The 7,500-nt window shown below is 39.6% G+C and overlaps 1 protein-coding gene across 6 annotated transcripts in view; it reads right to left on the bottom strand.

The window, feature by feature from the left end:
- The window catches only part of LOC147138033 (discs large homolog 1-like protein), a 184,438-nt gene that overhangs the window by 141,468 nt on the left and 35,470 nt on the right, over positions 1–7,500 (bottom strand). For 2 of the 6 annotated variants that reach the window (XM_086048011.1, XM_086048013.1), the window contains exon 1: positions 1–25. This exon is cut by the window's left edge and continues 546 nt beyond it. The exons of 3 other annotated variants lie outside the window; for them this stretch is intronic. The gene's annotated coding sequence lies outside the window, so the exon portion shown is untranslated. Of the gene's footprint in view, positions 26–7,500 lie in introns of those variants that run through there. One more of the 6 variants, XM_086048016.1, reaches the window with a different exon arrangement.

The raw sequence follows: 7,500 nt of genomic DNA, 5'->3' as shown, positions 1-7,500 counted from the left end.
CTCTCACTACTGTATCTGAATGTTTGCCTCTGTTGTTCTATCGCTATCCTCCTCTCTTTCTCCCTCGATTTTCCCTTTCTCTCCCACTCGCTCTCTTCCCCCCTTCTTTGCTCCACTGCCTCTCTTGGCCCGCCTTTTAACAGCAACATCAATGAGTGACATAAAGAATCAGACCTGCACAGAGAGTAGGAAGAATATCCTTCTCTTATTTTCTTTCCAACATAACTTCTCACGTTTCATTGTTCAAGTTTGCTTCCTCTCAGCTAGCTACTTGTATCGCCTTGTTTTGACTTGTATGGTCATACACAAGTAAACAAACACTCCATGTGCTAAGGACGCTAGGTTTACAGTTTACGAGCTGCTACCATTTGCCAGTAGTCTAATTAATTTGATTCCCTGGAAGGACCATACTATTTTAATAACTTATTGCAAATGTATTTAAACAAATGTATCCGTTTCAGAAAGGTTAGAAAGTAAAACTATACATTTGTTCAAAAAAATAATTATGAGGACGTTCACACTCATCCAAGCAAACAATGTGCTTTAGACCCTTTTTCACTGCCTGTAAAAACTTTTTTTTCACCTTTTTGCTGTATCATTGTGCTGTAAAACAAACAAAAAAAAAAAACAGCACAGCCTAGTAATGCGGGGTCCGCACTCCCAGTCAGTCGCGACATCACGATTCACCTTTCGCGGACTCGCAACATCGCAGATTTTTTTACAGTGCTGTTTTGCATGCTGTTTTTGACAGCGTACAAACCCGTATTGTGTCTGAATTGACTCCCTGTATTTTTTACAGTGCAATTCAGCATGCTGTTTTTTTACAGCATACAAACCCCGCTGAAGACCAATTTGAATACATCTCCTCCATGCCATATCTCGCACAGAATGGGTTCGGCTTACACAATTTTATTTAGTGAGGGAGAAGAGGGAGAAGAACTTCTTGATGTCATTTTCAGTCAACAGAAGTGACAAAATGGCCGCCCCCTGAGATTGCTAAAAATGGATGGATTTTGCTGCTTAACTCATTTTCCACAAATGCAATATTTATCACAATGCTGTCTTTCAACTAGTGGGTCTGCATAGAACATAGTCTTGAAAAAAATATGTTAGGGTTGACTTCCTCTTACAACTATATAGTGTGGGTTACAATATTAAATGTTTCAACTCTATGGGGAGAGATCATTACCTTAGATCAATATTTGTATCAATAAGATGTATTTGTTCATAAAATATTGGAACTGATATTTTGTCTAGTAAATAATTAATACCAGACTGCAAACCATACATGAAATTACCAACATACTCAAATGAATTTACACACAACTAATAATTATGTTTGACGTATAATTGATAATCGGTCTAACAAAACACTTGGATGGATGTCACAAACAATAACCTCTCAGCAATGAGAAATACTACCCAAAAATCAAATGAAACAGAAGAGAGCTGAAATGGGTAATCTATTCATTTTAGCTATGTGACGTTCGCAGTGAGTGAAGAAATTCTGATTATGGTAATTGGTTAAGTAAATAGTGTACCTTGGAAGTAAAGTAACAAACTGCTCTCCTGTTTAAATTTTGTGGTTAAATACGGTTTGTGTCGAATTTGTTAAGCGTTATGAGGCTCAGTAACAGTAATAATATTTCAAAAATTTTAATGGTAACTCGATATATTACTTCTATACTTACTTCTTCTATACTGCCTAAAAGTAATATATTACTGTACCGCGTTACTTTTGTTACCCAACACTGGTGGCGAGTTACCGGTCACATAAAAATAGCAACTGTGTAAAAGTGAAGCATTAATGCTCATGCTTTGCACAGGGCGCGGAGAAAGAGAAGATGTGATATATGGTCACAGTTTCCCTACATTGAAGTGGAGAAAAAAAAACAACTAACGTTTGATTTAGTCGAAGGGAAGGAATGTGGGCACAAGGTAGCTTGGAAAAAAAACAACAAACATGAAGAGACAAGTCGTAGTTCACCTCAAATACAGTGTGGTAAGTTAACAAAAAGTTTAGTAGTGGTTGTTTATAACGTAATATTAAACAAATGGCTATAAAGCTCCAACAATACCATTAAACCGATGCTGGCTAACTTACTAGCTTATAGAATGTAGCGAGAGTAACTACTTGTTGATATGATTGTGTGTATTGTGCTAATTGAGATACGTTATACTGGTCGGGCAACTATGGTTTCATTTGGATAGCAAGTTTAGTTCAAGCAGACAGAAGAGCTAATATAGGAGCTAGCCAGCAAGCGAACTATACAGTAGATCACCTGGACAGCTACACATGGATGGATGCATACAAAATACTAAAACAAACTAAAACAATTTAAAAACAATAAAAATAATACACCACACTTAATTCAAAACTTCAACCTACATTTTTATACATGAAATATGTGTATTAACATAAACATTTTGACTAAAAATATAAAAGGGTCAAATGATTGTCCTGAACTTCTGAATTTAACCAAAACTTGACCAAGATGTTGACAGTTTTTGTTGACTAAAACTAGACGAATAAAATTTTTTGTTGGACTAAAGTAAAGATCAAAACGACTTAAAGTCACCTCAAAATTGACTAAATTAAAACAGGACGAGGTTGACTAAATGTGCTGAAAACTAAAAAGCGTGATTGAAACTGGACTAAAACTGAGACAAAATTTAAAAATGGCTGATAAAATTAATACAAATGAGGGCAAAGTTGAATTCAACCATTGTCTGAAACGCTTTTCCTCACTATCCCAGCTGACTTTGGGTGAGAGGCAAAGCACCCCCTGAACTGGTCACCAGCCAATCGCAGGGCCAAAAAGACGAGCATTCACACCTATGCACAAGTTAGTCTCCTATGTTTTTGGAATGTGGGAGGAAACCGGATTAACCTGAGAAAACATTGTGCAGTAAGTCCTAAATTAGTCTAATCATATTCACTGTATATTACCCACAACATGCTTTTTAAAATTCTGATTAGTTTTAGTCAAGAGGAGTAGTAAAACAGCAAAGATATGAGCATGCAATGTCAATCAGATATCAATTAAGGAGTTTATAATTGTTGTTGTGATCAGTCAAAACGGCTTAAGATCTGATCGTTTCATTGCCATGAAGCAGCTGGAGTTACTGCTTTGTGCATGCGCATGCACACAAACACACGCTAATGAGTACATCTGCTTTTGCTACAGGCATTATGGCTTAGAACATTTTGTGACAATATTCAACAATATTCATCTTAAAATATTGCTACAATATTAACATTAGGCAAAACCACAGAAAAAAGTTGAGGAAAAAGTAAAAGACATGTTTAATTAAAAAAAGAAGTGAAAACAGAGAGAATGCAACCTCACATGCCTCCCAGGCAAGCACTACATGATAACATTTGTAGGGCAGCCAGCACGGAAATAACTCTGGAGTGCATGCGGGTGTGTGTGTGTGCGTGTGTGTGGGGGTGTGTGCGTGCGTGTGAACGTCAGTGTGCATCTATCTCGGTGTGAGTGCCCATTGAATATATCCAATATTTAAAAAGGCTCCATTCACAATTCCTCATTCAGCACAGTACAGTTTGAAATGTAACATGATCAGCTCTCATCAGACATTTATTTTCCAAGAGTATTTTATCTTAATGTTCAGCTCATCTTATTTTATCTTGCCAAATTAACCACATCCACAACAGAATATTTTTGTGATTTAAATGTTTAACCTTTTTTTTTAAAGGTGTTTATGATACTGGCCCTGACGTGGCTATTTTGTGATACGTACATATATTGCCACTGGGTGGCAAAAATTGGATACAGTAGCCTCTGCAGATTTTAGGTTTTATCATTCAAGAATGTTTACACACAGCAAGGATAGTATCATTAAATGGCGAATGACCAAGCGTTAGACCAAGGACGGCACAGAGCAGCATGTAAATACATGTGGTTAATCTGTATCATGCTATACTTGCCAAAAGATAATGATATTATCACAATGCAGCAATTAGTGCAATACTCACTGTACTGTAGAGAGGAAAATAAAACTTCCCAAAATACATCTCAATATGAATGTGCATTAACTGAAGTGTTGAGATTATAATTTTGCAAATAACTTATATGCAGTTGTGATCAAATATTACATACACTTGTAAAGAGCATAATGTTTGAATGTTTCATTCATGAAGTTTGGTTCTTTTATGATTTTATTATGGGTTAACAGAAAAAGTGACCAAATTTGCTTCTGCTGGGTCACAAATATACATACAGTAATGCTAATATTTGGTAACATGTTTCTTTGCCATTTTCATGTCAATTAAGCACTTTTGGTAGCCATCCACAAGCTTCTGGTTGAATCTTTGAGCACTCGTCTTGACATAATTGGTGCAGTTCAGTTAAATTAGTTGGCTTTCTGATATGGATTTGTTTCCTCAGCATTGTCCACTTGTTCTCAATGGTGTTGAAGTCAGGACTTTGGGATGTCCATTCTAAAACGTTAATTGTAGCCTGATTTATCCACTCCATTTCCACTTTGGGTGTGTATTTGGGGCCATTGTCCTGTTGGAACACCCAACTATGCCCAAGATTCGACTGTCAGGCTGATGAATTTAGTTTATCTTGTAGAATTTGAAGGTAATCCTCCTTTTTCATTACCTCATTTACTTTCTGTGTACTGTTACTCTTGCGTGTGAATGTGGATGCAAGTCAACAGCGAGACAAACTCCGTTCAAAATGAATACGGGAGTCAGGAAGTAGCGTCCAAGCTCCAAGTGTTTTATTGGGCAGCAATGTCATATCCAGTAAGAACCAAAGTGAAACTAGAAAAAACAAATATGCATCAATAAATGACTACTTAACTAAAGTATGAGCATATTGAAATGCAAATCAATTACAGCATAGAGACTATAAACGTCTTCTATTGAAGTTAGTCGCACGACACAAGCCTTTAAAACTACTATATAAACATGGAACATAAAGTTCACTGTAAGTGGTTATAATAAAGTCTACAAACTTTGTTCAAACGTGTCACAGTTTAAAAACAACACTGTTAAATAACTTTCTATGACAAATACAGCACTTATAGACGATGCTTTCAAAGGTGCAAACAACACAAAGCTTATAGCGGGTGACAAGCACAGTTAAGCTGAGCTCTATCATGGCCACCGGACTGTTTCCTGTCAAACCAGATGTCAAAATATAAGCATTAATAAAGTGCACCTCGCAAAATAAAATGCAGAACAAACTGGATGTCAAAATGAAAGGCAAAACAAACCGGATGTCAAAATGAAACGCAGAACAAACCGCATCTCAAAATAAAAGCATGAATAAAGTGTGCCTCGCTAAATAAGAGGCAGAACACTCCCCTGGCATTTGTCTGGCATATGTGAAAATGCCACACAAAATTATTATTACCTTACATCAACGTGTATGTGAATGTCTCTACTTTTTGAGAAGTAGGATGACCTCTGACACTGGCCTGAGGAACTTCTTGCTCGATCCTTGTCTGGTTACCTCGAGCTCTACCTTACAAACTCGTCCATCTCTGCTGGGGAAGGTGTTGGTGCTTCACAGCCATCGGTCAGTCGTTCCCCGCTGCGGTGCTATCCTTCAGCAGAATGATGTCGCCGGTGGTAATGTTGGATATGGTTCTCCCACTTGGTTCTGATTTGAAGTGTCTGCAGATACTCATTCTTCCATCGCTTCCAGAACTGATCTGCAAGGCTCTGCACCTGCCTCTATTGCTGTTGATCCTTCTCTGTGAATAATCCAGGTGGAGGTGAGATGCTGCCTTTTTGGGTGAGGAGCATCGCACGGGTGAGTATCCGAGGTGAGTCTGCATCCGTGGAGACGGGAACCAAGGGTCTGGAGTTGATATTCGCTGTGACTTCCGCCATCAACGTACACAGGACTTTGTGGGTTAAGCTTGCACCACCAGTGTGCATTAGCATAGCGTCCACGATTCTCCGTGCCACACCTATCATGCGCTCCCACGCACCTCCCATATGCGATGAGTGTGGTGGATTGAAGTCCCATGTTCAACCTTGACTGTTGACATACCTTTGGACTTTGGGCTCTTGAATGACCTTGTGGAACTGAAGTTCATTGCAGGCACCAACAAAATTGGCACCAACAATCTAAGTGTAGCTGTTTCGAGGGGCCACGGATTGCAAAGAATCGTCGAAGGGAGTTGATGCAGCTTGAAGAGTCCATGCTTCCATGCTTTCAATAACTTCGATGTGGACGGTGCGCATGCTTAGACGAGAAGGGCATCGCCCAACATTTGCTGTTAGCTGAGCTTCCTCTTGTACGTCTTGTAGTCACATTCCAAGTTCGGAAAACATCAAGGCCGCTGTAAGTAAAGGGTGATGAGGTGCTCAGCCGCTCTACTGGGAGCCTTGGTGCTGCACTTGTTCATGATAATGCCGCATGAGGAGCCTTGACACGTGGTGCTTAGCGGGAAGAATAACAGGGTTCTTCTCGGAACTACTCAAGTCTGCCAGCTTTAGCCTGCCTCCAACCTTGAGTAGACCGTCTTTGTCCAGGAAAGGGTTTAGCTTAGCGAGTGAACTATGCTTGCTGACATTATCATTTTTTAAAAGCATGTCCACTTCTTCAGAGTAGGCTGTCTTTTGCACTGATAGAATTATTGTGTTTGTCGCTTTGGTCAGTTCTCGTGCTGTGTGGGGTTTCGAACATCTGTGCCAGCCACTGCAATCACTAGTTGAATGGGTTGTCAACTTAAAAGACTGAGCTATGTGGATGAGTATAGCAATTGCTCTCTGCAAGGAGTTCCAAGTAGAGAATCTTTCAAACCTCTTGGTGTTAAGGTGCTTGTCTGTAGTTATAGTTGTGAAGCTTGTCACTTTCTACATTTTTTACATTTCTACAATCACCTGAAATCCGCCTTCTTGCACGCATGAGGATTCTTGAGGGTTGTACAGGAATACTGGTCCTGTAAACCAGTTGGTATGGACTAGCTGAGAAGCTGGTGTCGATCTGGAAGCATGATCAGCCGGGTTATCATCTGTGGACACGTTTCCATTGTTTTGGTTGTGAAAACTGTCGGATTCTCTGGACTCTCTGGTTGTGGACGTAAACGTAAAACCTTCTGGATTCGTTGTATATATAGCTATGTACGACTTTACTGTCGGAGTAGAAAGTCACATCACATGGCTCGAAGTCAATCTCTTCGGCGATAAGCTCTGCCATCTCGACGGCTACGACGGCAGCACATAGTGGAGCATCCTATTCGGTTGTACCTGTAGTCAGCTCACGGAGCAGAAATCTCCCTTGAATTGTAACAGGAGCTACGGATCCCAAGGGATCAAACAAGCTGTTGATGGTCGAGAGAACTCCACGACGTGTAAATGACTTGTCGTCGTCGGATGTCTGAAAGGTAAAGGTGTCTTTACTAATTTCCAAGATTAAACCAAGACTGCGTTGTATGAGGGAATCTTCACCACCAAATGTGAGGTCTTGGACATTTTTGGCACGGTCTTCTGCTGGAAAAGCTTGTAGGACCGCT

Source organism: Filicampus tigris, chromosome 12 (genome assembly GCF_054856515.1).
Source record: "Filicampus tigris isolate MCC_2025a chromosome 12, RoL_Ftig_1.0, whole genome shotgun sequence".
Lineage (NCBI taxonomy): Eukaryota > Metazoa > Chordata > Actinopteri > Syngnathiformes > Syngnathidae > Filicampus > Filicampus tigris.
Note: the sequence above shows the minus strand (reverse complement) of the source record. Positions and strands in the feature narration are given on the sequence as shown.